Source organism: Sarcophilus harrisii, chromosome 1, assembly GCF_902635505.1.
Source record: "Sarcophilus harrisii chromosome 1, mSarHar1.11, whole genome shotgun sequence".
NCBI classification, from domain to species: Eukaryota; Metazoa; Chordata; class Mammalia; order Dasyuromorphia; family Dasyuridae; genus Sarcophilus; species Sarcophilus harrisii.
The window spans coordinates 561,777,651-561,805,317 of record NC_045426.1 but is presented as its reverse complement, the minus strand read 5'-3'; the positions used below and the strand labels follow the sequence as shown (position 1 = coordinate 561,805,317).

The following is a 27,667-nucleotide window of genomic DNA, read 5'->3' as shown; positions in this document are numbered from 1 at the left end:
CACCGCTGCCTAAGCCTTCTCATTTTGCTAACACTAGGCTGTATCAACTAAGGGGAATTCAGTTAGAAACAAGAAGATAACTGGTACTTTCATTATTCATGGTTTGGTTTCATTTTACATGTGAGCTCCTTCCCTTTCTCTTTTCACTGAACTCATCAAGATTTGAAGATTGGTTCAGGCTGCAACTGTTTACAAGCTGATGGATCTTTGGATTTTTCATTCTACAAAGGAGGAGTTCCTTTCCTTCTCTTAAGGGAATTCCTTTCTGGCACAAAGAAGCACAGAATATTCTTGATTTGGAATCACAGTACTTGAGTTGAAATCCTGACTCTGCCACTTGTAACTTGAGTGATCATGGGCAAAATATTTACCTTCTCTGAACCTCATTTCCTCATCTGTAATAATAATAATAATATATGATATATATGTTATATTATTGCACATGCAATAATAATATGTAGCAAATATTAAGTACTTTATGAATATCAATCTCATTATATCCTGGTAGCCTTCCTGGGAGTTAGGTACTATTTATTATCCTCATTTTATAGATAAGAAAACTGAAGTAGAGGTTAAGTGATTTGCTCAGAGTCACACAGTTAGTAAATGTCTGAGGCTAGATTTGAACTCAGAGGTTCCTGATTCCAGGTCTAGGACTCTATTATGTAGTATAGGAGCTACTATGCTACCTAGCTTCTTGAGGAAGTTGGCTCTCTAATGCATTATCTAGGGCTGAATCAATAATCTATAATCTTTCTCCACTCACCTCTGTCACAGCTATCATTGAATTCCTTCCTTTGGATTAAAGGCTGTACAGAACACTCATCCTCTGTAACTTCATCATGCAGACCAGGGGGAATAAGTCAATCTTGCATTTACCTATCATTTTTCTCCATGACATGGTTGTCATATACCTCTCCAAAATCAACAGATATCAACTGATATTGCATCAATCAGGGACCAATGACACCATGAAATGGCTTCAAACTCATGTGTACATACATATATCAATCCCAAAACCACCCACCATCCCAAGGCAGAGTGAAACTCCTGCTCTTTCCATCCCATGGGCCGTCCTTTTGTAAAATGTTTTTTTCTACTAGGTTCTATGATGTTCATTTTCTTTGGATCCCACCTATATAAGAATGAGGTGAATATACAATATTATTCCCCCACATACTTCTGATCTCACTTGGAAAAGTGGACAGAGTAGTGTAATAAAGAAATCGAGGGGGCAGACACGAAAGCCAAGGTTCAAATTTCTATATTAAAACCAGAATCACCACTAGTACTTATGTCATTATAATTCCATGACATAAGTGATGTTAGAAAGAAGTTTTTGTGTCAGAAAGAAGTTTTAAATTATTTGTGTCCAGTTTTAGATAGGAGGAGGACAAAATCTGATATAGGAAACTCTTATTTAGCCTTTGTTCTTAAAAACAATTATGATGTCAGGAAGATATGTCATGGCATGCAAGAAAGTGGTGACCTTGTCCAGCCCTCCCTCACTTAAATCCAATTCACTTGCATGTCATAGCATCATCTCCCTGATGTCAGGATCCTCTTGGAGAACAAAAGACAAACCATTTCTGTGAGTAAGAGCTACCCCATTGAGGATCTGGCAACACAGCTTCCTTCCCTCCCTCCCTCCCTCCTTCCCTCCCTTCCTTCCTTCCTTCCTTCCTTCCTTCTTTCCTTCCTTCTTTCCTTCCTCCCTCCCTCCCTCCTTCCCTCCCTTCCTTCCTTCCTTCCTCCCTCCCTCCCTCCCTCCCTCCCTTCCTTCCTTCCTTCCTTCCTTTCTTTCTTCTTTCTTTCTTTCCTTCCTCAGTAGGAAACTATTGGAACTTTCAAGTGCAATTGATCAATCTAATAGTTAACTAATAGAATTTTATAGAATGCTTTCTAAGTGATATAAGGAATAGAGAGTCAAGTCAACATTCCTCACTTGACCATCTGTCTAGATCTATGTGTGTGTGTAGTGACTGAATGAAACACATGCAGACTACATGACTCCATGGTCATTACTTTAAGAGCTCATGATAACATGAAATTTAAATTTCTTCTGCCCTTTGTATACTGGGACATTTTATTTTGTAATTTGTGTTCCATAATCAATATATTAGAAAGTTGGGGGAGTAGCTAGTTGGTACAATGAATAGAGCACCAGCCCTGAAATCAGGAGGACCTGAGTTTGAATCTGGCCTCAAACACTTAACACTTCCTAGCTGTGTAATCCTGGGCAAGTCACTTTTGCCTCAGCAAAAAAAAAAAAAAAAAAGAAAGAAAGAAAAGAAAAGAAAAGTTGGGGGCCATTACCAGTTGTCCTGATCTATGTCTTGCCACTGGACACTAATGATGAGACTGGCATAACTCTAATTCACTTAAATCCAATTTACTGCAAGTTGAGACTTCCCCCTTCTGATGTCATTGGCCCTCTTCAAGAAGGAAGGAAGCTGCACAGTTTTCCAAATGATATCTAGCCTGTGCTCTCCTTTCCAAAGCTAGGCTCAGCTTATCATTCATCCTCAGCATCTATCCAAAACAGAAATATGCACAATAGAATGTAAGTTTTTTGAGGAAGAAGGTTGTTTCATTTTTGTCTTTGCATCCATATTGCCCAGCACAGTGCCTATTATTAGGAACTGTTTTATTGACAAGTTGATAAATGGCTAGAGGAATGAACTCAAATTGATCCATTATTAAAGTACTTGAACCACAGCCATATTGACATTCTTACTATAAATGAAAGCAAAAGGCATAAAGAAATTTCAACTCAGTGGAAGAATGACTCACAGGTGCTCCTCTGAGAGGTGAATAGAGTAGTTAGCAGTTTCATACTGTGCTAGAAGGAAACACGAGAAGTTCTGCGGTTTCATCAAGGTAGGTATTCCTCAGACATTGCAGATGATCACCCCCACCTTCATTCCCAAGGAAGGACTCCCAATTTGCTGGCTTGATAAGCTGCTCCAAACTAACTTTGGTTGTGCCTCAGACAGCAGGTATAGAGACTATTTGGATTTGAAGTCTTTTCAGCTTGAGAAGTCTTGCCAGAGATTATGCTTCCCTGACAACATCACTTCCTGGCCATGATGAAGCATCAGAATTAGGCGTTGGGGGAACCAAAAATTCATCTTCTTGGAGTGTATCTCCTGATAAAGGAATTGAATAATAGCTAACGTTTATATAATGTTTTTAAGGTTTTACAAAGTGCTTCATGGGGCATTTGATTTCATTCTCACAGAAACTCTGTGAAGTAAATTCTCATATTATCCACATTTTACAGATGGGGAAACTGAAACTGTGGGAGCTTAAGCAACTTGCCCAGTCACACAGCTAAGTAAATGACTGAGGTAGGATTTAAAATTCATTCTTCTTGATTCCAAGCCCAGCACTCTCACCAATGTGCAATCCGGTTATTTGAAGAAATGTCTGAGTAAAGATAACTACAGGCATCTGGGCCGGGGCAATGAAATAGTTCAGTGGAGAAAGCATTAGGCCTGGACTCAGAAGATCTGAGTTCAAATTCAGTCTCAGATGTTTACTAACTGTGTGACCCTGGGCAAATAATTTAACCCCTGTTTGCTTCCATTTTTTAAATAATATTTCCTACCTCTCAGGATTGTAGTGAGGATTAAATAAGATAATTGTAAAGCACTTAGCACAGTGCCTTGCACATAAGTAAACACTATGTAAATGGTAACTAAAACAAATAGTGATGGCGGTGGTGGTGGTAGTAGTAGAGTAGCAATAGTAGTAATTAGTAGTGATAATAGTTAGTAGTAGTAGTAGTGGTAGTGGTGGTAGTAGTAGCAGTAGTAATAGTAGTAATTAGTAGTGGTAATAGTAGTAGTAGTAGTAGTAGTAGTAGTAGTGGTAGTGGTGGTAGTAGTTAGTAGTAGTAGTAATTAGTAGAGGTAATAGTAGTAGTAGTAATGGTAGTGGTGGTAGTAGTAGTGGTAGTAATAGTAGTAATTAGTAGTGGTAATAGTAGTAGTAGTAGGGGTAGTAGTTAGTAGTAGTAGCAGTAGTAGTAGTGATAGTGGTGGTAGTAGTAGTAGTAATAGTAGTAATTAATAGTGGTAGTAGTAGTAGTAGTGGTGGTAGTAGTAGCAGCAGTAGTAGCAGTAGTAGTAGTAGTAGTAATTAGTAGTGGTAATAGTTAGTAGTAGTAGTAGGGGTAGTAGTTAGTAGTAGTAGCAGTAGTAGTAGTGATAGTGGTGGTAGTAGTAGTAGTAATAGTAGTAATTAATAGTGGTAGTAGTAGTAGTAGTAGTGGTGGTGGTAGTAGTAGCGGCAGTAGTAGCAGTAGTAGTAGTAATTAGTAGTGGTAATAGTTAGTAGTAGTATAGTGTTAGTAGTAGTAGTAGTAGTAGCAGCAGCAGCAGAAGTACTGGAAGTTATAATAGATGACAACACTAAAAACAACCAGCCAAAAATCCATTATGGGATTTATGTTCCTGCTATGGGAACATAAATAATAATAGTTAAATAATAACAATAACTAGCATTTACAAAACACTTTAAAGTCTTTCAAAGCACTGTACATAGGTTATCTCATTTGTTTCTCACAAAATTCAGCAACATTTCCTAAGATAGGATGAGCTGCCCTATAATGACATTTTTGGCAGGAAAATAATTGAGAGGTCAGGTCCTGGGAAGTGTCAAAAATCACCTAGAATGTTTTTAATCATCTGGGCCTTTCCTTAGATGATTCTTCAGGATTTTAGATCCAAAAGAATCTATCCAGTATTTAGACACAGGCACTTTAAATAGCCCATCTGCTGTGGGCAAAATCATGAAATAAAAGATGTTTGTCTTTGGTGCCCCCTGCTTGCCCTTTCTGTGCCCTTTCCCCCAGGCTGGGGAATCCCCTCGGCCTCCCCCTCAGATACCCAGTGCCTTTATACTCTCCTGATTATAGCCCCATATCAAAACCTTCTCTCCAGAGAGGATCTGATAAACACATCTGCACTAAGAAATGAAAAAGCGATGAGGTGTCACAGAAAGGGCACCAAATGAAGAGTTAGATCTGTATTCTAATTCTACCTCTCCCTGTTATTGGCTATGTGACCTTGAACAAATTTCCTCATTTGCAGAATAAAGGGTTTGGACTTTTGATTCTAATCATCTGAGACTCCCTATCTCTTTGGCTGAAATTATGGGTTCACTTTCCCCCTTTCCATTCTTGGAAATATTCTCAAAGTCGTCTTCCCCAGAAGTTAGTGAATCTAAGCTCCAAAAAAATTATTCCTCTCAAATTACCAACCTATGACACGTTTCCCCATTACTATTAGAGCAAAGAAGTTTCCAGGTAGTAGCAATAACATAACCACCACTCTTTGCTTTGTGGGCTTTGGAACATCTGCCCATGGAAAAAGGAGATAGAAGCCATATGTACTTAGTAATTATCCTCAGAACATCTGAAAGTTGCTTCCATAGCTGGAAGAAAAGTAAATGAGCTACACAACTCTGAAGCCTCCCACTGTGGGGTTCAGCACACACCCACCCATACCCCTGTGATCTTGCCCCTCTCCCAAGATGTGCACTAATGCAGCTATCCCATTCACCTCAGAAGCAGTGCATTGGAGCCTTGTCTATAGCATACCCAGGAGAAAGTTACGAACAATGGTTCCCTGTGTCAAATCTCCCTGTAAGAAATTCAACCCATTACAAAGAGTTATGAGTTATGGGATCAAGCAATCAAAGCTGTAGAACTGAAATGAAATTCAGAGTCCATGAGCTCAAAATCCTTGAGAGACAGAGACAGGACAAGTTATTTGTTCAGGGTCACATATCTGGTTAAGTGTTTGAGGTAAGTTTTTAACTCAGATCTTCCTGACTCCAACTCAGTGCCCTTTCTACTCTGCAGGACCAAAAGAGAGGAAGACTCTGGTAAGGAGACTGTGCAAAATGTTTGTGGCAGCCCTTTTTGTAGTGGCAAGAAACTGGAAACTGAATGGATGCCCATCAATTGGAGATAAGCTGAATAAGTTATGGAATATGGATGTTATGGAATATTATTATTCTGTAAGAACCGATCAGCAGGATTGACCTGATGCTGAGTGAAATGAGGAAATACAGGTGATAATTATACATGGCAACAAGATTATCTGATGATCAGTTCTGATGGACATGGCTCTCTTCACCAATGAGATGATTCAGACCAGTTCCAATGATCTTGTGATGAAGAAAGTCATCTGCACCCAGTGAAAGGACTGTGGCAACTGAGTGTGGACCACAAAATAGCATTTTCACTCTTTTTGCTGTTGTTTGCATTTTATTTTCTTTCTCCTTTTTTTCCTGTTTGATTTGAGTTTTCTTGTGCAGCAAGATAATTGCATAAATATGTATGCATAAAAAAGGAGACATGAACCACTAAGAAGAAACATATCCACACAGATAAGATGGCTTTATTCACAGACATGGATGTTGAAGGCATTTGGGCAGTTAAGAAAATAGTTTCTGAAGTTAGACTAACAGAATCTTAGGAATTCAACTGGCCCAATACATACCTAAAGTGTGAATTCTCATGCAACAATATCATTCAGCTGCTTCTTGAAGAGCTTCAGAGATGGGAAATATTACTTCTTGAGGCACTTTTATATGGTGCCAATGGTAAAATTTTCTTTCTATCAGGAAGCCAGACCTGCTTTAATGGAGCCTTTAAGACAGAGAAAGGTATGCCTCAGGACATGAGCTAGCCTGATAAACTTGGTCTACTTTCAAATAAGAGAGCCTTGTGAGCTTCATTTAGATAAGCAGAGGGTCCAATACTAGAAACATCAGATGGTTCCACTGGACTTTGTTCTAGTCAGATCATATCTGAAGCCCTGAAATCAGTGCCAGGCACCACATTTTGGAAAAGTTAGTGCTAAAATACAGATCTTCCAAAAGAGAAGCAACCAAGGTGGCAAAGATCATGTTTAGAGAACATAAGAGAAGACTTAGGAGGAAGTATCTCAAAGGCTATCATGTGAAAGAGAGATTAGATTTATTCTGCTTAAAACCCAAAAGGCAGAACTAGGAATCATGTGTGGAAGTTACAGAAGAACAAATTTAGGCTTGTTATATAGAAGAATTCCTAATAATTTAAGCTAACTAAAGGTGAAATGACCTAACTTGAGAGGTGGTGTAGTCTTCTGCCTTCAATGATCACAAGAAGGCTTCAAGCAGGGAGCCACCAGAAGAGGAACTAACCCAGATCAAAATAGAGGCAGTCAAAGCTCCATTGTGATTCAGTAATGGAATTGGGCCTGTAAGAGGCCCCTGCATTTCCACTCTTTATGAGACAGGGGAAAAGAAAAAAAAAGAAAAGAAAAGAAAAGAAAAGACACAATAAAAAAGAGAAAGAAGAAAAGAAAGAGAAAGAAAGAGAAACAAAAGAAAGAAAGAAGAGAAAGAAAGAAAAATAGAGACAGAGAAAGAGAAAGAAATAGAGAGATAGAGAGGGAAAGAGAAAGAGAGAGAAAAAAAGAAAGAATGAAAGAGGGAAGGGAAGGGAAAGGAAGGGAAGGGAAGGGCAGGATCTCACATCCACTGCTTCCTATTCAAGAACAAGAACCTTATTTCTTTTCAGCAAAATCAAATATTCTTATTTCTTCACATAAAATTAAAAATGGTTCCTCCCTCTTCCCCAGTACCCTAAAGATTTATTGGAGCCTGGCAAGGGCAGTTAAAGCAGACTAGAGAATTATAAGGAACTTTTTCCCTCAGGGAAATATCTTCTAAATCTCTTTCTAAATCATTTCTAAATCTCTTCTAAATCATTTCATAGAGACAATTAAAAGCATTCTGGGCAAATAAGAATTAAAACTTCATTGTGAAAATCTAGCAGATAAAAGACAGCGTACAATCTGGAGAGCCATATTTGCTGTGTGCCTGCCAATCTAGAAGCCCATGGTCTAGTTTTGGGATCCAGAAAAATCAATATAATTTATTAACACCAAGAAATCAGTAGAATTCAATAGAGTCTGTTAGTCACGTCTAAACTTGAGCCAGCAATTCACTTCTTGGCCTCAGAAATTACTTATTTGTCTCTGTTTCCTCTAGTATTCTCATAAGCAAAATAGGAATAATCTCTAAAAATATGTGCTTAATTGTGTGATATTTTCCTGGCATTTGTAAGAAATACTTGAATGCCACCAACAAAAGACACTTTACAAATCTTGGTTATTGGTGATAAGCTAAATCCATTACCAGTCTAATTCGGATTAATTTACCACTATCAAGAACTATATATGCTACTTTCGTAGCACTTTGGGGCTTTCTAAAATTGGATTAGCCATTTGGGCAATTTTCATCAAAGCTGGGAGCACTTTGAAACAGATACCAGGGACTACTGAAGCAGTTACTTTCATTACTCAGAAGATGATTGATGGATGGTATTATTCACCTGGGCTATCTCCTTTCTCTTTTTAATTTATACTCAGTTGTTACTATTTTAATGCATTACTGAGATTTCTTTCCTTCAGGAAGTACCTACCATAGGACAGAGCAGTAAAAAGGATTCAGGCTCCACCTAACTTCTTCAATTTAGCTTTTCCTTACATGCCACCTGGTGCCCTTCCTATTAATCTAATATCTGCATATGCTCAAAGGACCAGCTCTCAGTGGTTCCTGCATCCTAGTACACACATAAAACCAAATTACTTGGTTAGATTTAATTATTCACTATGGGTCCTCACCTAAAATTAACATTAAAAAAGCATGCAATATAATTTAAATTAAGGTTTTGAAAAATATTTTTATATATTTTATATATTATTTCATTTGAACCTTACAACAATTATTATTATCTCCATTGTACAGATGAAGATATTTCAAATTCAATACTTCAATTTCCCCCAGGTAACTCTTAAAACTAAATATTACAGATCATTTGACAATCTGTATGACTGGAGGGAGTAAACTAAGCATTCATCCTATTCATAAAACCCATTGACCATCAATTTATTGACTGCCAGTCAGTTTAATTAATTAATTGATTATTAATTACCCAGAAACTTTTGGGATTTTTCATTTATATCATTTTTATTACATTTTGTATAATTATTTATATATATTATATAATGTATAATTAATATAATATATATTGCATTATCATTAATGTAATATATGCATACATATTCTGGAATAAAAAGTCAAAGAGATGACTTCCAATCCTGGGAAGTATGAACTGATGCAGTTTGGGGAGAATTTTGGAAGTAAGCAGAATTGGGAGAATTTTCACAAATTCAGTATTGCAAAAATAACTTTGAAAGAATTCTAATTTAATCAATGACAATTATCTCCAGATATCTCCAGATGATCTGTGACAAAACATGTTCCTTGTCACAGAGATATGATGGACTTAAATTGTATTTTTGGATATGGCCATTATGTTGACTTGCTTTGTTTGACTATACTTCTTTGTCACAGGTTTGTTTGTTTTAGTGGTGGTATTTTGTTTTGTTTTGTTTTTAAAGAAAAAGAACAATAAGAAAGTCTTTGAAACTTTTATTTGTTTTTTTTTATTTGCACTACAATAATTTTATTGAAAATTCACTTTCTTAGAATCAAAACATATTGGTACTTTGTTAGGTTCAGCCAACTTAATCATTTTTTTTGTATTGATGAATTAGAAAGGAAATTCTTCAATGACAGGTGTTTAGGAATAACCAAAGAATGCATTTGTAAAATGCTTTACAAAATGAAGCATAAGATATATGAGACATACTGGGTTTGTTTGGTTTATCTTTAAAGGGAAGCGTTTGTTTTGTTATGGTTTGATTTTTGGTTTTGATTTGTTTTCCACAACATAATGTCAAAGGGAAATTTGAACTAGTTACAGCTATTATGGAAGTTAAACTACATATTGCTCCGATTAACTATATGCTTTCCCAACCATATATATATATATCCTATGACCTATAACTAACCTTAAATGCTCCTCTACCACATAATTAGTCAATTAAATTGCTACTTACTTGAATGTGGATAAACAACTTACTTTAAACTAAATTGAATTGTTATAGGAGCATTATAACAATAACATACCCCATATATATTGCTTTTAAATACAAAGCTCTATACTACTGTCTGACTTCATACCAAAAGTAATCCTTATTTAAAAGCTCTAAAATGTTAGCATGAGCATACTTTGCTTTAGAAAGGCCCAGCTGAGGTTTAATAACAGTAGACTTGTGAGAGTTGCTTTTATAATAGAAATTAATTTTTTCTTAGGGGCTAGATATTGAGATATAAATCATTCTGTATAAGACTTTGCATACCGTATCACTTTGTTCCCTAGGATAATGTTGAAGATCGCTTAAAATTTAATATGTCAGTCTACAGTTTTAAGAGAATTTTATAATCACATTTAAATGAATGATATGCCAAACAAAAATAAATCTTTAGAATTATTGGATTATCTAGTTGGATAAGGCTTTAATAAGTTTGTTTATATCGTGTCAAAGACTAGTAACCCTGACTATATTGAAGTGTATCATATCATTTTTCTGAAGTTGATCGATTTTGATGTGAACTTGTATCACAATTCAAATAACCTCAATTGTAATCAATCATACCTTGCTATCACTACTACCTATAATCAATATAATGATCAACATACTACTAGATTAGATCAATATTACCTGTCAATCATAGTATAGTCTCTCATCCTTATTCAATATTAAGTTTTCACATTTGAATTTTAGTTTTTACAAACATGCTCTAAAGAAGATCATAATTTAGTCCTGAAAACATTTCCAATTGTAGCTCACATAATCAATTTTCAACCATATAGCCTGTTTCCCCCTCAAATCTGAAAACATCCATGCTAACCTAATTGCTATGTTTCAGGTTCATAGCTTAAATCCATTCTAATATTGGAGTACACAATTCTGATGTGAAGTAAGCCTTCAAAATAGCTGAATTTCTTCACCATAAGAATCCTATTAAGACCCAGCTTCAGAGATTGTTGGTAGATGAGCAATTTTGTAATAACTATGCTTCAATTAACATGCAATACACCCAGATAAAATCCACTTCAACTTCCAAACATTTGGTTTAGAACATTTGTTTGATGAGTATTTAGGCACTCTGCTACAAGTTCCTGTCAGAAGGTCAGATCCCTAGACTTTTATGAACTGATGTTGAGTGAAATGAGGAGAACCAGGAGGTCATTGTACACAGCACCAGCAAAATTATATGATGATCAATTCTAATAGACGTGGCTCTTTTCAACAATGAGATAATTGAGGCCAGTTCCAATGATCTTGTGTTGAAGAAAGCCATCTACACCCAGACAGAGGACTGTGGCAACTGAGTATGGATCACAACATAGCATTTTCACTCTTTTTTGTTATTGTTTTCTCTCATTTTTTTTCTTTTTTGATCTGATTTTTTTCTTATGCAGCAAGCTAATTGTATAAGTATGTATACATATATTGAATTTAACATATATATTTTAATATGTTTAACATATATTGGATTACTTGTCATCTAGGGGAGGGGATGAGGAGAAGGGAGGGAAATTTGGAACACAAGGTTCTAAAAGGGTCAATGTTGAAAAATTATCTATGTATATATTTTGAAAATAAAAAGCTTTAATAAAAAAATGAAGGAAGGGCAGGTCTCCGCTATTTATCTTGCAATGGTTCTGAAGACATTCTGCTTTTTCCTGTGAATTCTGTAAATTTCTGTGCTTGAATCTCCAGTGCAGTTATAGACAAGGGCAATAAAAATGGCTTTGCTTTAGAAAACAATTTTACAATGGCATGCCTTATGCTAAGTAAGCTTCCAGTCTTTCAAAACTCAGGTTCTTTCTCCTTTCTAATGGTAAGTTTTCATGAATGAATGAATAATAAAGCTGTAGAAAGTGAAAGGCAATTGTAGCTTTGGCTTTCCGACACATGTTCTCTAATATAATCTTTTCCATTTTCATCACTTCAGAAACTGTGAATTTGTATTGGCTTATTTGAACCAAATCAGTGGCTAATGGGACATTACTCTCTTCTTCTGTTGATTTCACAGCTAGATAGAAGCAACTTAATCCCACATAGCCAAGATTGTGGGTTGTACCTTCATTTTGGATAGAAACTGGTCCAGTAAATTCATAGTTAGAGAAAAAGTCTCTGTGTCAAAACCAAGGAACTGAATTAGGTTAAGAAGGTTTTTCACTTCAAAGTTTCTCTATCTTACAGTCATCTGAAGGCCATTATCATGAGCAGATTCAATTAGTCTCAGACTTTTGGCTGACATCTGGACTCCTATTCCAACAGAACATTTAACTGATGCAGCAGCTTCTGAGCTTCAGTTGTTACTAGTGCCTCTATCATCTTGAGTTCCTCCTGCCGGCTCTTCTTTTGTAGCAAGCCTCCTCCCTCCCTTTCCTTGGTGCCTGTCCTCTCCTCTCCCTGAAAATTAATCCAAAAGCCCAGAAAACACGGGAATTATGTGGGAAAGAGGAGAGGGGAGAGATGCTGGAGGGGGATTTGGGGGCAGTTCCAGTGAGCTGAGAATGGTGCTTGTCCCAGGCCTCAGATTACTGAACAAAACATTTTTAAAAGGTACAGAAGACATCAGTAGAAATTCCAGAAGGAAGCATAGATGAGTAGGGAAGTTTTGAAAGTAATTCATGGAGATATGAGAAGACACTCCCAAATCTTTTCCAAAGTTTGGAAGTCCACAAGTATGGTACATTTATTTATTTCCAGACTTTTTATATATATATAAATTAGTTTTGATAATCTTTTTTTCTTTAAAATAAAAATTATTTTATGGGATGGCTCAATGGGAAGGGTAAGAGAGAGGAGTATTAGGAGAAATTCTGGTGATGTAAAAAACAAAATTTATCAATAAAATTAATTTTCAATTTAAAAAAGAAAGTAATATTTTTAAGCAAGTAGTTTAAAATGGAGAGCCAAAGTTTTATGTACAACCCTCTTTTTTGTGTTCTGCTGTGAATATGAAAAATATCTTTTTTTAGATGAGGGTTTAAGTTTTCCCCTTTTATCTTTCTTTCTCTTGATTTATTGTTTTTATATGGAATGGAACCATTTAAACATTTGCTTGTATTTTAATGGAAGAGAGAAGAGACCTGAATCAGAACATTTATATCTCTGCCTTCATCCAAAAAAGTAATATTCTTCTCTAAAATATAATATTCTCTGGAAGTAGGTTTCTTAGGGGGCTTCTGGAAGCAGCCTTAGTTTCAGTTCAGTGTAATAATCACCTCAAATGCAGCCAGGTGTTAAAGTCCAAATCCTTTATTGTCTCTTTCCAAGTTTTGTCTCCTTCCTTGGGCCTGTTAGCTTTCTTAGAGACCTATCTCTCTCCTTGGTTCCCTGCCAGCTTCAGCCTCCAGCCAGCACAAAGGTGGAAGATGGAATGAATTTGTCTCAGTCTCCCAAAGCTTCTAGTGGGCTTCTGTGTCTGGTCCTGAGAGCTTCTTGCTCATATGCTGTACACTGAGTACATACCAATCATTATATCACTGGGAAACCATTATTTGTTGTAGGATTAAATCAATGCTAAACTAGATTTAACCATTGTCTCCTCAATTCCACTTACTACCTTGTTTCAAGTTCTGGCCCATAACATCTGCTTGTAGAATCAGATCAATCATACTGAACCATGCTAAATTAGATAATTATTGTCTCTAGCAATTCCACTGTCTTAGCACCTTATAAAAATCCTAATACAAAAATATTCTGTGAAAGAAATAAAAAGAAGCCCTCAAAAAAAGTCAGGCACATAGTAAGAGCTTTATAGAAACTACTGAAAAAGTTAAATCTTACTGTCTGAACAATAGGAGGCAGAGTAAAAGCAAACTAGAAAAAGATATGAATATTATAGTTTTGTCAAAAAAACATTCAGATGCAAAGTCAACAGAAATTCCTACAGATAATGCTTATAATATTGTGATTTAGTATGGGATTTGAGGAATCATAATGTGTGGGACAATATCGACCACAAAAACAATCATAGACTCCCAAAGCAAGAAAAAAACAAAAAGGGGTTTATTACAATCTTGGGAGAAAGGGCATCTCCCATCTGACAATGAGTTTATAAGTAAATGGGAGTGCAAAGCATAAATTGCAAGACACAATATTAAATACCCTGAATGCAGAAGCTCCCACCCCTGCCTGGCCTTTTCTCCCATTGTTTTGGGGAATCTGGGCTCACATTCAAACCATGGAAATCTAACCCAGAAATAAAAGAATAAAAGTCAATAATAATAAGCTCTAGAGAACTTTTTTACAAGCAGATATCCTTGGATAAGAGAATTAAAAGCCATCATCACCTTTAAAAGAAGTACTTAAATGCTCATCAAAAGGTAGTGAGAAACAGGAGGGGACAAGCACCTGCAACTATTAGCTATAGCTCTGTTAGTTATTATAAAGTCTCAAATCACAATTAAGGCTATGATTTAAGGTTATATTCCCAAGATAGTGTCTAAATTAAGTTAATTCCATACAAAAATATCCAGACCCACTAACTATGGATCATCAATTTAAAATATATATATTTTCAGATTATCCAAGAACTATACTATATTTCCTTATCTTTTTTGGTGGGGGGGGGGGGGGGAGCGATTCTTTAGTATAAGACACTAGGGAAGACACTCAAAAGAACCATTCTTGAGTCTCTTCAAATCCAGTCAGATAGAAATCCAGAATTGGTGTGATGGACAAATATGTGTAAAGCACTTCAGTTGATTTGCTGGGACAGTAAATATTTAAGCAGGAAAGTGTAGAAGGAAAGACTACATTGAGGAAGAGGAGCAGATCAGTATTACCACACTTATCCCACTCCATTAACTGTTTCCCAAAGCCAAACTGGGGAAGATCAGGGGCAGGTAAAAGAGACAAAAAGTTGTTAAGATCTCAAAAGTGTTAAGATCTCAAAAAACCATCAAATAATAAAAATCTAACATTTATATATATATCACTTTAACATTTCCAAAGTGCTTTTCACATGATATTTCATTAGATTCTCGCAACAATCCAAGGTAGGTACTATTATTATCCCCATTTCACAGGTGAGGAAGTTGAGGTAACCAGAGGTTGCCCATGGTCATAAATTTAGTTCTTGACTCCAAGTCTACTTCACTCTCCATTAATCAATCTAGGTACCTATACTTTGCTATCTATTTACAAGGTGTTAATAAGTTATTCAATTAAACATAATGATGACTAAAAAAAAAAAAAAAAGACTTTTTCAAATGAGTAAGTTAAAGGCAGGAGACATCTTTGAGGAATGTGACTTCTGATAGCAGAGAAGAGAGCCAGCAATGATAAAAGAATCCAGATGAAAAAAGAATGTTCTTGACTTTTGAAGAAGAATTTCTCTCTCCTCCCCTTCCTCCTTTCTCTTTGTAATGTCAATTTTGCAGCAGAATTACTCTCCCAGTAGAAGATACTGTTATCAGAGAGAGAATGAGGACATGCTGAGAAAAGAAAGGTTAGCCCTGCAACTTCTGATGCATGACTCACTTTTACCAAATGTGAGCATCTGCCTTTCTACTAGTGTGTTTGTCCCCCACTTCCCACTGATTCTATGGGTAATTGTGGAAGAGCTAGTAAATGTCAGAAGTGACATTAGACCTGCTAATGGTGTGACCACTATATTGTACTGGCTCTCAGATAATCATTCAAAGAAAGGGAGCCGCCCCCAACCAAAGTGAAGGCAAAGACCAGAAGGATGAATAGCCTGGATATAAATGTTGAATGCCCAAAAAATTCTGAGAGGAAAGAGGAGTTTTACTTCTTCAATTAAACAATCTTAAGAGAAGTAGAGCGTGCAAATGTCCCATTGATTATAGTTTTTGACACCAGTAAGATGAGTCAACTCTTGGGACTTTCCTCGAAGACAGAATTTCTTTCCCCTAATTTCAAATGATGCTCCCTAGAGGTCTCTGGGCTTCCTGGAATTATTGCTAAAAATTCCAGATGCCTCTAGCAACACTTATACACTAACAAGTTATTTGGGATTAATTAGAGGAGACTCATTCTGAGATTTCCCTAATTATCATTACAATTCATGATTTCATCATTATGAAAGACATTCAACTCTTTAGAGGAAGCAGGGTGGGGCTGTGAAAAGAATTGACTGGGAATTTTAAGATCTAAGTCCCAGCTCTATTATTTATGATCCATGTGGTTTTGAACAGATCATTTAACTTTGCTTAGCCTCCTTGTACTCATCAGCAAAAAAAAAGACAGTTGGAATAGAGGCTTCCGAGGGCCCTGCTAGCTATGATCATTACTTCTCCATTATTATAAAAGACATTGAACCCTTTTAAGGAAGCATCATACTATGATCTCATTGGTCCTTTGCCCAAAGTGGAATGAATACCTTACCAAACTTCTTCCACTCCCCGAGCCCATCCCTGCCTATTGCCTTATTTTGAAGACCCCACCTAACCAAATTCTCCCACTACATCATGGCCACCTGCTACCATGGGTAAGCAGTAGAAGGGGTGTTCCCGTGCTCAGACACAACTGCTGATGCTTCTATGACAGCTGGGTGATGGAAGTGAGTCTATAAATGTATTAATATGTCAGCAATGTTGACCCTTGGAATTTCATGCCCAGCTAACAAATGGGAGGGGGTTTAGAAAGAACCTAAAATGAACGAAGCCTTCCTTGGTTCGTAATATCCAACCATATAAGTCTCTATCTCTCTCCATCAAGTAACTAATACTTATTAAGAGCCTTCTGTGTACTATTGCTATAGCAATAGTCCAGGCATTAGGTGATGAGCTGCCTGTACTTTATGCTCTTTTCTACAATCATTGTCAGGCAAACAACACTGGTTGCAAAGGACACCTTATTGATCACAATTTGTCAGGAAAGTTGTGTCTTAAGAGTGTCTATACTGCAATCATTATCTCTCAATTTGAATTCAGAAAGGAAGGTATTAATCAAGAAATTAAAGTTATATGTGCCTTAATTTCTTGATATATTTAAATACTGAGAAATTCCCATTCCAACCCCTTCCTTCTCTCCCTTTCCTCAAATAATTCTGATAGCTTTTAGAAAGACTAATCCTTAGTAACTGCTGCTAGCAGACAATGAGTACATAAGGTGAAGATACTGAATGAATTATTCCAGAATGAGTTGTTTTATTTTACCATTGATTTATCTACTTGTTATTGTTTACTTAACAATTTATCCAAATGATGAGATAAACCTAAAAAACATAGTTTCAACTATATTCACTTTGGGTTTTGTGTAGTATTACTGATTTTTGGTTGTTACCGCTGTTTTCCTGTGGTGTACTTGAAAACTGTTTTCACTGCTGAGTACGAAATTAAGAAATTTTGTCAAAAGTCAACTTAGACAAATTCCAAAATTGCACTTATACTTTGTGAGTTTTTTTTTTTAATTTTTGCTATCTGTTCTTAGCTCTAAAGTAATTACTTTTTCTCAATCTAGCAAAGTGAATTTTATTTATTTTTTTTTATTTAATAGCCTTTTATTTACAGGATATATACATGGGTAACTTTACAGCATTAACAATTGCCAAACCTCTTGTTCCAATTTTTCACCTCTTATCCCCCCCCCACCCCCTCCCCTAGATGGCAGGATGACCAGTAGATGTTAAATACATTAAAATATAAATTAGATACACAATAAGTATACATGACCAAAATGTTATTTTGCTGTACAAAAAGAATCAGACTCTGAAATATTGTACAATTAGCTTGTGAAGGAAATCAAAAATGCAGGTGTGCATAAATATAGGGATTGGGAATTCAATGTAATGGTTTTTAGTCATCTCCCAGAGTTCTTTTTCTGGGCATAGCTAGTTCAGTTCATTACTGCTCCATTAGAAATGATTTGGTTGATCTCGTTGCTGAGGATGGCCTGATCCATCAGAACTGGTCATCATCTAGTATTGTTGTTGAAGTATATAATGATCTCCTGGTCCTGCTCATTTCACTCAGCATCAGTTCGTGTAAGTCTCTCCAGGCCTTTCTGAAATCATCCTGTTGGTCATTTCTTACAGAACAGTAATATTCCATAATTTTCATATACCACAATTTATTCAGCCATTCTCCAACTGATGGACATCCATTCAGTTTCCAGTTTCTAGCCACTACAAAAAGGGCTGCCACAAACATTCGTGCACATACAGGTCCCTTTCCCTTCTTTATAATCTCTTTGGGATATAATCCCAGTAGTAACACTGCTGGATCAAAGGGTATGCACAGTTTGATAACTTTTTGAGCATAGTTCCAAACTACTCTCCAAAATGGTTGGATTCGTTCACAACTCCACCAACAATGCATCAATGTCCCAGTTTTCCCGCATCCCCTCCAACAATCATCATTATTTTTTCCTGTCATCTTAGCCAATCTGACAGGTGTGTAGTGGTATCTTAGAGTTGTCTTAATTTGCATTTCTCTGATTAATAATGACTTGGAGCATCTTTTCATATGACTAGAAATAGTTTCAATTTCTTCATCTGAGAATTGTCTGTTCATATCCTTTGACCATTTTTCAATTGGAGAATGGCTTGATTTTTTATAAATTAGAGTTAATTCTCTATATATTTTGGAAATGAGGCCTTTATCAGAACCTTTGACTGTAAAAATATTTTCCCAGTTTATTGCTTCCCTTCTAATCTTGTCTGCATTAGTTTTGTTTGTACAAAAACTTTTCAGTTTGGTATAATCGAAATTTTCTATTTTGTGATCAGTAATGATCTCTAGTTCTGCTTTGGTCATAAAGACCTTCCCCTTCCACAGGTCTGAGAGGTAAACTATCCTATGTTCCTCTAATTTATTAATAATTTCATTCTTTATGCCTAGGTCATGAACCCATTTTGACCTTATCTTGGTGTACGGCGTTAAGTATGGATCAATGCCTAGTTTCTGCCATATTAGTTTCCAATTTTCCCAGCAATTTTTATCAAACAGTAAGTTCTTATCCCAAAAGCTGGGATCTTTGGGTTTGTCAAAGACTAGGTTGATATATTTGTTGACTGTTTTATCCCTTGAACCTAATCTATTCCACTGATCAACTAATCTATTCCTTAGCCAATACCAAATAGTTTTGGTAACTGCATAGCAAAGTGAATTTTAAAGATAATTGAAATATATTCTATAGACATCAAAACTTTTTTTAAACAAGTACATCTATGTGTGTGTGTTTATATACACATATATGTATGTATAAATCAATTGAGGTAGAAATATTTTTAAAATCTATTACATGCTTCCATATCTTCTTAAATAAAGTTCACTTACTTTGGTGATTCAAATTCATTATTAGGAAATGAAGCATTGTATAGAATGGTCATAAAGTGATATCTTCTAGAAATAGAAAAGCTGCCATTGTAATGTCTAAAGCTTTTTAAAGAGGTTGTTTTTTGGTCACCTCTCTTGCTATTCAATGTTACTCCTGATTACTGTGAGCATAACTCTGAGTAACAGTTCTTATCCCTATATCACAAAAGCTGCCACCTTCTAATTTGTTACTCTAATTGCCTTGATTTACTCCCTTGAGAATATAACTTGTTTTTTTTTTTTTTTTAAGGGCCCCATCAAGCTTAACTAAGGGACTTATTAACAGCTTATAAATGGACAATAAGACATAGTATATCTGGACTGCAGAGTGGAGAGTGAACTTGGTCTTTTTATTATTAGCCAGTCTATCAGAAGTGTGTGGAAAATAAAACTAAACATGGTCTGAGAGAATACATTTACTCTCCTATGAGTAAAATCTATAAACTTTAGTGCCAAGTCTCTGACATCCATTTTAGCCCTTCAGAGACCTTCTGTCTTGAGTGGCATTCCAGCTGGCATTGTATACAAATTTGATTTGTTAATAATAGCTGACACTTTTCTTCTAAGGGATCCCAGTTGCGTTTACACCGAAACTGAGCCTGCTTTTCAAGTTGTCTTATTTTATCTTGATTCTGAAAACAGCTGTTTCTCTGGATGAAATTAGATGAGATACCCTGGAGAATCATGGAGATATTTCTCTCTAGAGCCTAAGAGAGCACCTCCATGGCCTCACAAATTTAAAAGGAAAAATGTTATAATCCATTCAGTTCTTTCAATTTCCATCCAACTTCTCTCCTCCTCACCCCACTCCATCCAAATTTGTCCCATTCTTTAAGACCTATCTACATAATTAAATACCTAAATTTGACTTTGTGCCCTGAACTTCTTCCCCTTGAGAGGGAGTATTTAGCTCTCAGAACGCAAGGGCATGAGACAGGCAGCTTACACATAGTAGCTGATTTTTACACGAGATAAAGAACCTACAGGATGGAATTTAAACTAGCCTTTGTTCATTAAGCTTTGTGTGGTTTGAGGTTTTCTAGAACAACAATGCCTTTGACATTCACAGAGACATCACTTGGTATCTCAGTGTCAGAAGTCCTGTGTGGGCCTAGCTGTTGAGGGAAGACAATCAGCTCGGATGGTAGGGAGAGCTTTTCAGCTGGTGCCCTTGGCAAACATCCAAGACCAGGGACAAGTGACACCATGATCCTATACCAATCAGTACCAAGCTCTCATTTTTCGTCACAGGGATCACCCACTCTTTGAAGCTTTTCTAGGGCTCCTAGCCACCACAGACAACTACAGTCTCTCTCACAAAGTTCTGATCAATCACCACAAAATGGTAGTTAAAGACTTTCTGTGAGGAACCTATCCTAGATGGACAGGGCAGACAGAGCAAAGCTGAGACCAGAGTAAATAGGTGACAACAAAGAGCCCCAAACTCATAAATTAATCAATAAATGCGCTCTTGAAAGAACTAGGGCCTGGAACTCCATGGTAGTTAATCATACAAGCCACTTCCTGTGTCATAATAAGTCATGCAGAACAGGCCTATCAAGATAGGACCCCAAAAAAGTAAAGAAAAACTCCAGATCCAGAATTAAAAGAAAAAAAACAATCACAAGGATGCTGAATCATGTCACAGTTTAAAAGAAGGCTGGGGGAGGGGGGAATTTCTCAAATTGATCAATATGCATGAAAAAGGTTTAAAAGTAGGCTCTATAAAGGAAACCAGGGGAGGGAGAGGAAGGAGAGCCTAGCAGATGTACATGAAGGAAGTAACTTTGTGAAACAAGCAAGGTGTTTCTCTTGGGAGTAGTAGATCTGGGAGAATGGTCACAATCGTTTCAAGGAAGTTGATGCTATCAATGTGTAGGAGGGATCTGGTGAAATGGGAATACCCCAAGGTGATATAATTTTTTAAACTGCAGAAAGTAGAAAGTATAGATGTTAGTTCATGGGAATCTATCTCTTTTGATAGTCCAGAAAGTCCTTGAGGCTATAGTATATAAACTCCTTGACAGAAGGAATTTTTTCATCCTCTGTATCCCAAGCAATCTAGCACATTCCTGGCACATAGTACATACTCAGTATATACTTGTTGATCAATCATTACAATGGAAAGAAGGCTGGATTTGAAGTCAGAAAACCTGGATTCAAATCTGAGACTACTATTTACTACCTATGGGAATCAGTTTGGATGTTTCATTAAAATTTTGACACGCTGCATTTTCTCATCTGGAAAATGAAGAGACTCATACCTGTTCAACCCATCTCACAGGATTATTTATGAGAATTCAATAAAAGATAATCTGGGAAAGTACTCTGTAAATTGCAATGACTACAATTATAAGTTGCTCTAGGTCCTTATCCTCATTGTTTCATGCATGTGCATTATATCTCTCCAGTGGGGACTCTTGTCCTAAAGAACAAGGTTGATGCCATAGAACAATGCTTACTTCACAGAAAAGAGCATAGTGTCGACCAAGTAGTAGACTTAATAAATACATATTAAATTAAAGTTTCCCAAGGAAGATATTCATTCATTTATTCACTCAACAAATGTTTATTTTATATCTATAAGGCATTTAATAATTTTTTCTTTTGCCAAACTGAATGGTGAAAATTCATTAAATAGCCCCAGATGGGCTAGGACATAATGAAGGCTAGCATTCCATCTCTGTCTTGATGTCTTCATTTGTTCAATAAACTTTGTCCCTTACCATTTACTACCTGGTGATGTCATAGTATGGAAGGATGTCAGTTCATTCCCAGCAAGCCCTTCCCACTGTAGTTTCTGCCCAATAACTGACCTCCTGGGCAAGAACTATATGGACACTAGATACAAATCTCATCATGAGAGAATTCAATCAGCCAGAGCCTGGCATGCCAATCTGATCTATAAAAGTAAAAGGTTGCAATGAAGTCTCCTCTAGCTACTTACTAACCACAACGAGGTCACATCAGTCTCTCCTTAGCATCCAGGGTTCTTTTTTTTTCTCTATAGAATGAGTATTTCTTTGGAACCTGAGTTATAGTAGGCCTTTGTGTTAATACATAACTATCCTTAAGTGACCTTCACTTAATTATCTGTCTGCTCTAAATTTTAGCAAAACCAATTGACTTTGCATTTGATTTGGCAAGATGGGGTCACCTCGGTCTCACTGTTCTCACTTTACTTTCTCTGGTATTTGTAATTAGTCTTAATTCCAGCCTTACCTTTCTTCTCTTCCCTTTCACCCTAGTTTGGTCTTGTAAAGAACAATAGCTATGTGACGTTGGGCAAGTATTTTAAGTTCTGTAAAACAACTCCTTCTTCTTCTCTATAAAATGGGAATAAAGATGCCCATTCTGCATATGTTGCAGGCTAATCGTGGGAGATCAGGTAAGGGACTAGATGGAAAAGTACTTTGTAAACTGGAAAGTGGCTACAATATCAGACAAATAAGCAGAATGAAACTTGGGTCATGAAAATTGCTGCTACAATCATTGCTTCTAAAAACAATCAAAGCTATATGAATGTTTTGATCCATCAATCATATCCATTAATGTAAGTTTACCCATAGTCAGAGAATCTCAAAACAAGGCAGGAACCTGAAAGACACTGAAAATCTGATCTGCAAGTAAGTATCCACAAGTAAAATCCATCTTCATTCCAGGAGTTCTTTCACAAGTAGTTTAAAAAAAAAGCACTTTGGAACATGAGAAATACAAGAGAAATAATGCTGATTCATTGATTTAAGGGCAACCATTATAACTGTCAGTCACTCAAATACACATAAACCTAACTCATTGTAGAGGTCTTTGTGAGCTACAATTATTCATTGGTTTGAAAATGACAGTACCCAATGGAATTCAAGCTTTTTCTTTTGGACAGGTGGAAGCTGATGGGAACACAACTCTCTTCTAGTCACAGAATCATGCAACCTGAATATTACAGGTACAAGAGGTCTGAGAGATTAACTAATTCAAACTTGCTAATTGATAGTATTATTACATTTTCATTCAAGTTTTATCACTTATTCCAGCACTGAAATGATCCACCTAGGCATCTGGAAGAACACTTCCTCCTGCAGGTGCCTCCAGTCTATCACTATCACCATTGCTCAGCATTAGCTGCCCTATGATGGCATAGGACTCAAACATTTCCTGAAGTTTTCTCCTTCCCTTAGTTTTTCACTATATCCTGGACAATATTCAGGGTATCTATGGTGAACTCTGATGGCTTTGGAGATACATGGATGGAACTATATAAATTGATGCAGAGTGAAGGGACCAAAACCAGAACAATTTATACAACACTTAAATAGCAACTTTGAAAGATTTAAGAATTCTGATCAATACAATGACCATGATTCTGGAGGGCTAATATTGAAGAATTCTACCCACCTTCTGATGGAGGTGAAGGATACAAGGTGCAGAATGAACACATACATTTGTTGCATATGGACAATGTGGGAATTTGTTGTGGTTGACCATGTGTATTTGTCTCAAGAGTTTTGTTTTTTCTTTTTTCATTGGTAATAATGGAAGTATATTAAAGGGATAGAGAATAAAAGTTTGTTGACTGGAAAAATTTAATTTAAAAAATCAAGTGGGTAGAAGGAAAGCAAAAGACTGAGGGAAAATTTTTTATACCAAGTATTTCTGATAAAAGACTCATTTCTCAAGTATGTTGAGAACTGAGCCAAATTTATGAGAATACAAGTTATTTCCCAGTTGATAAATGGTCAAAAGATATGAACAGGCAGTTTTCAAAGAGATTAAAGCTATTTATAGTCATATTTAAGAAAAATGCTCGGGGCAGATGGGTGGTGCAGTGGATAGAGCATCAGCCCTGAATTCAGGAGGACTTGGGTTCAAATTTGGTCTCAGATACGTAACACTTCCTAGCTGTGTGATCCTAAGCAACTCACTTAACCCCAATTGCCTCAGCAAAAAAAAAGAAAAGAAAAGAAAAAAGAACAATGCTCTAAATCCATATTGATTAGAAAAATGCAAATTAAAACAACTCTAAGGTACTAACTCATATCTTTTGGATTGGATAATATGACCAAAAAGGAAAATCACAAATGTTGGAAGAGATATGGGAAAACTGGGATATTAATGTATTGTTGGTAGAATTGTGAACCGATCTAATCATTCTGGAGAATTATTTGGAATTATGTCCAAAGGATTATTAAGCTGGGTTATACCCTTTGATCCAGCAAAACCAATGCTAGGTCAGATCTCAAAGAAAAAAAAATTTAAAGGGTGTGGAATGGAGGAAAAAAACTATTTATGTAAAAATATTTATAGCAGCTCTTTATGTAGTAGCAAAGAACTGGAAATTCAGGGGATACCCATCAATTGGGGAATATTTGAAGAAGTTGTGATATTTGATTGTAATGGAATATTATCCTGCTATAAGAAATGAAAAGCAGAATATTTATGTAAAAATATTTATAGCAGCTCTTTATGTAGTAGCAAAGAACTGGAAATTCAGGGGATACCCATCAATTGGGGAATATTTGAAGAAGTTGTGCTATTTGATTGTAATGGAATATTATCCTGCTATAAGAAATGAAAAGCAGAATAATTTTAGAAATTCTTCAAAGACTTGCTTGAACTGATACAAAGTGAAGTAAGTAGAACCAGGAGAATATCATACACAATAATAGCAATAATGTATGATGAAGAACTGTGAATGACTTAACTCTTCTGAGCAATACAATATTCCAAAATAATCCCAAAGGACTCATAAAGAAAAATGTTATCTGCCTCCAGAGAAAGAGTTGATATTGTTTGAATACAGACTGAAGTTCTCCATCTTTCACTTTCTTTTTTCCTTTCTTCTTTCCTTCCTTTCCACTCCTTTTTTCTTTCCTCTCTTTTATCCCCTCTTTTCCTTTCCTTTCCTCTCCTCTTTTCCTTTTCCTCTTCCTTTTCCTTTTCCTTTCCTTTCCTTCCCTTTCCTTTCCTTTCCCTTTTTTCCTTTCCTTTCCTTTTCCTTTCCTTTCCTTTCCTTTCCTTTCCTTTCCTTTCCTTTCCTTTCCTTTCCTTTCCTTTCCTTTCCTTCCTTTCCTTTCCTTTCCTTTCCTTTCCTTTCCTTTCCTTTCCTTTCCTTTCCTTTCCTTTCCTTTCCTTTCCTTCCTTCCTTCCTTCCCTATCCTTCCCTTCCCTTTCCTTTTTCTTTCCTTTCTACTTTTTGTTCAAGTCTTCTTATAGATTTATGATTAATATGAAAATGTTTTACATGATTGTACATGTATAACGTATATCAGATTGCTTACCATCTTAAGAAAGGGGGAAGAGAGAAAGAAAAGGACAAAATTTGGAACTTAATTTTATTTTTTTATTTTTATTTTTTAATTTAATAGCCTTTTATTTACAGGTTATATGCATGGGTAACTTTACAGCATTAACAATTGCCAAACCTCTTGTTCCAATTTTTCACCTATTACCCCCCCCTCACCCCCTCCCCTAGATGGCAGGATGACCAGTAGATGTTAAATACATTAAAATATAAATTAGATACACAATAAGTATACATGACCAAAACGTTATTTTGCTGTACAAAAGAATCAGTCTCTGAAATATTGTACAATTAGCTTAGTGAAGGAAATCAAAAATACAGGTGGGCATAAATATAGGGATTGGGAATTCAATGTAATGGTTTTTAGTCATCTCCCAGAGTTCTTTCTCTGGGCGTAGCTGGTTCAGTTCATTACTGCTCCATTGGAAATGATTTGGTTGATCTGTTGCTGAGGATGGCCAGGTCCATCAGAACTGGTCATCATATAGTATTGTTGTTGAAGTATATAATGATCTCCTGGTCCTGCTCATTTCACTCAGCATCAGTTCGTGTAAGTCTCTCCAGGCCTTTCTGAAATCATCCTGTTGGTCATTTCTTACAGAACAATAATATTCCATAATATTCATATACCACAATTTATTCAGCCATTCTCCAACTGATGGGCATCCACTCAGTTTCCAGTTTCTGGCCACTACAAAGAGGGCTGCCACAAACATTCGTGCACATACGGGTCCCTTTCCCTTCTTTATGATCTTTTTGGGATCAAAGGGTATGCACAGTTTGATAACTTTTTGAGCATAATTCCAAACTACTCTCCAAAATGGTTGGATTTGTGGAACTTAATTTTAACTAAAAATTGTTTTTACATGTAATTGAGGAAAAAATAAAATATTATTTAAAAAGATAAAAATAAAATGAGGTTCTTCTTGACACAAGAAGTTCAATGTTCATCCTGGGCCTATGTTCACATTGAGAACTCTCCCTAAGTGCTTGACATACCTCAATGCAGTAGTGGGAAATTCAGAGTCAAGGCCAGCTCTTCATCACCCTTCAGTTCCTTTTACTACACCCTCAGCAACACACATGGCCTTACTGGGGCTTTCCCTTTCAGAACCCTGCCTTTCCAGTACCTTCTGCTCTAGCAGGAAGAAGCCACCTCCTTTGTTGCTAAAGGTGCCCATGATGCAGATAAGTAAGTTTGAATATTCTTAAGGTGTGACTGATGTGCAGCCAAATGTAAGATAGGAGGAAGGCCCTGTTTGAGAAAATAGAGGTCTTTAGTTTGGAGTGATATGGAGACAACCAGAGACATCCAAAATATTAACTATGTTTGGGACAAATTTAAATAATAAGTTTAAATGGTTAACCATTGATCTTTCCCTTAAGGATCAAACCCTTTAGGATGAGAAGAGTGTGATAATGGAAAACAGGATTGGCAGAGAGTTACATTATAATATTCTAACTCTTCTCCTTTCTCTCTTCCTACTTCCTTTTTCTTTTTCTCCTCCTCTTCCTCTTCTACCATTATAATATCTAATAATAGTTTACATTTATAATGCTTTAATATAGTTAACAAGTAATGTCCCAAACAAAAAGATATGTGCTGGTAAATGCTTAACACCAGCACTCCAGGAAAAAAATGTAGACATGACATACTTTTAAGTTTAATTTGCATCATAAATATGTTCTCCATCACTTTCTCAAGTTCTGACGTTCAGCCAAACAATAAATCAAGTTCTTATAGCTTGTAGCATTTTCCAATTTCCAAGATTGTAAATGCTCACATTGAAAATTTAATAATTGGCTCTCATGAGGTGGTTCAAGCTGGTCTGAGCTGGCTCTAGCAAAGCTCTGTACAAACACCTTATGTTGTAGAAAGAGCATATAGTACCATCACTTTACAGAATAGGAAATTGAAGTTCAGATAAATTGGACAATTTGCCCCAAATCATATAGCTAGTATGTTGCACAGTCAGGATTCAAATCCAGGTCTTCTAATTCTTGGTCTAGAGATCTTCATGGTAGTGACATCATGTGACTTTGAGCAAGATGCTCTCTAAATCAGACATAATTTTCTCATCTTTAAAATTAAG

At 36.2% G+C, this 27,667-nt stretch overlaps 1 long non-coding RNA gene and 1 pseudogene across 1 annotated transcript in view; both read right to left on the bottom strand.

Moving 5' to 3' along the window:
• LOC116420654 overlaps nt 1-27,667 on the bottom strand; it is an 81,579-nt gene that overhangs the window by 6,958 nt on the left and 46,954 nt on the right. Inside the window, exon 2 of the long non-coding RNA XR_004231040.1 lies at nt 2,794-3,149. This is a non-coding gene — a long non-coding RNA (uncharacterized LOC116420654). The remainder of the gene's footprint in view (nt 1-2,793; nt 3,150-27,667) is intronic.
• On the bottom strand, nt 9,520-12,669 carry LOC100914697 (annotated as a pseudogene).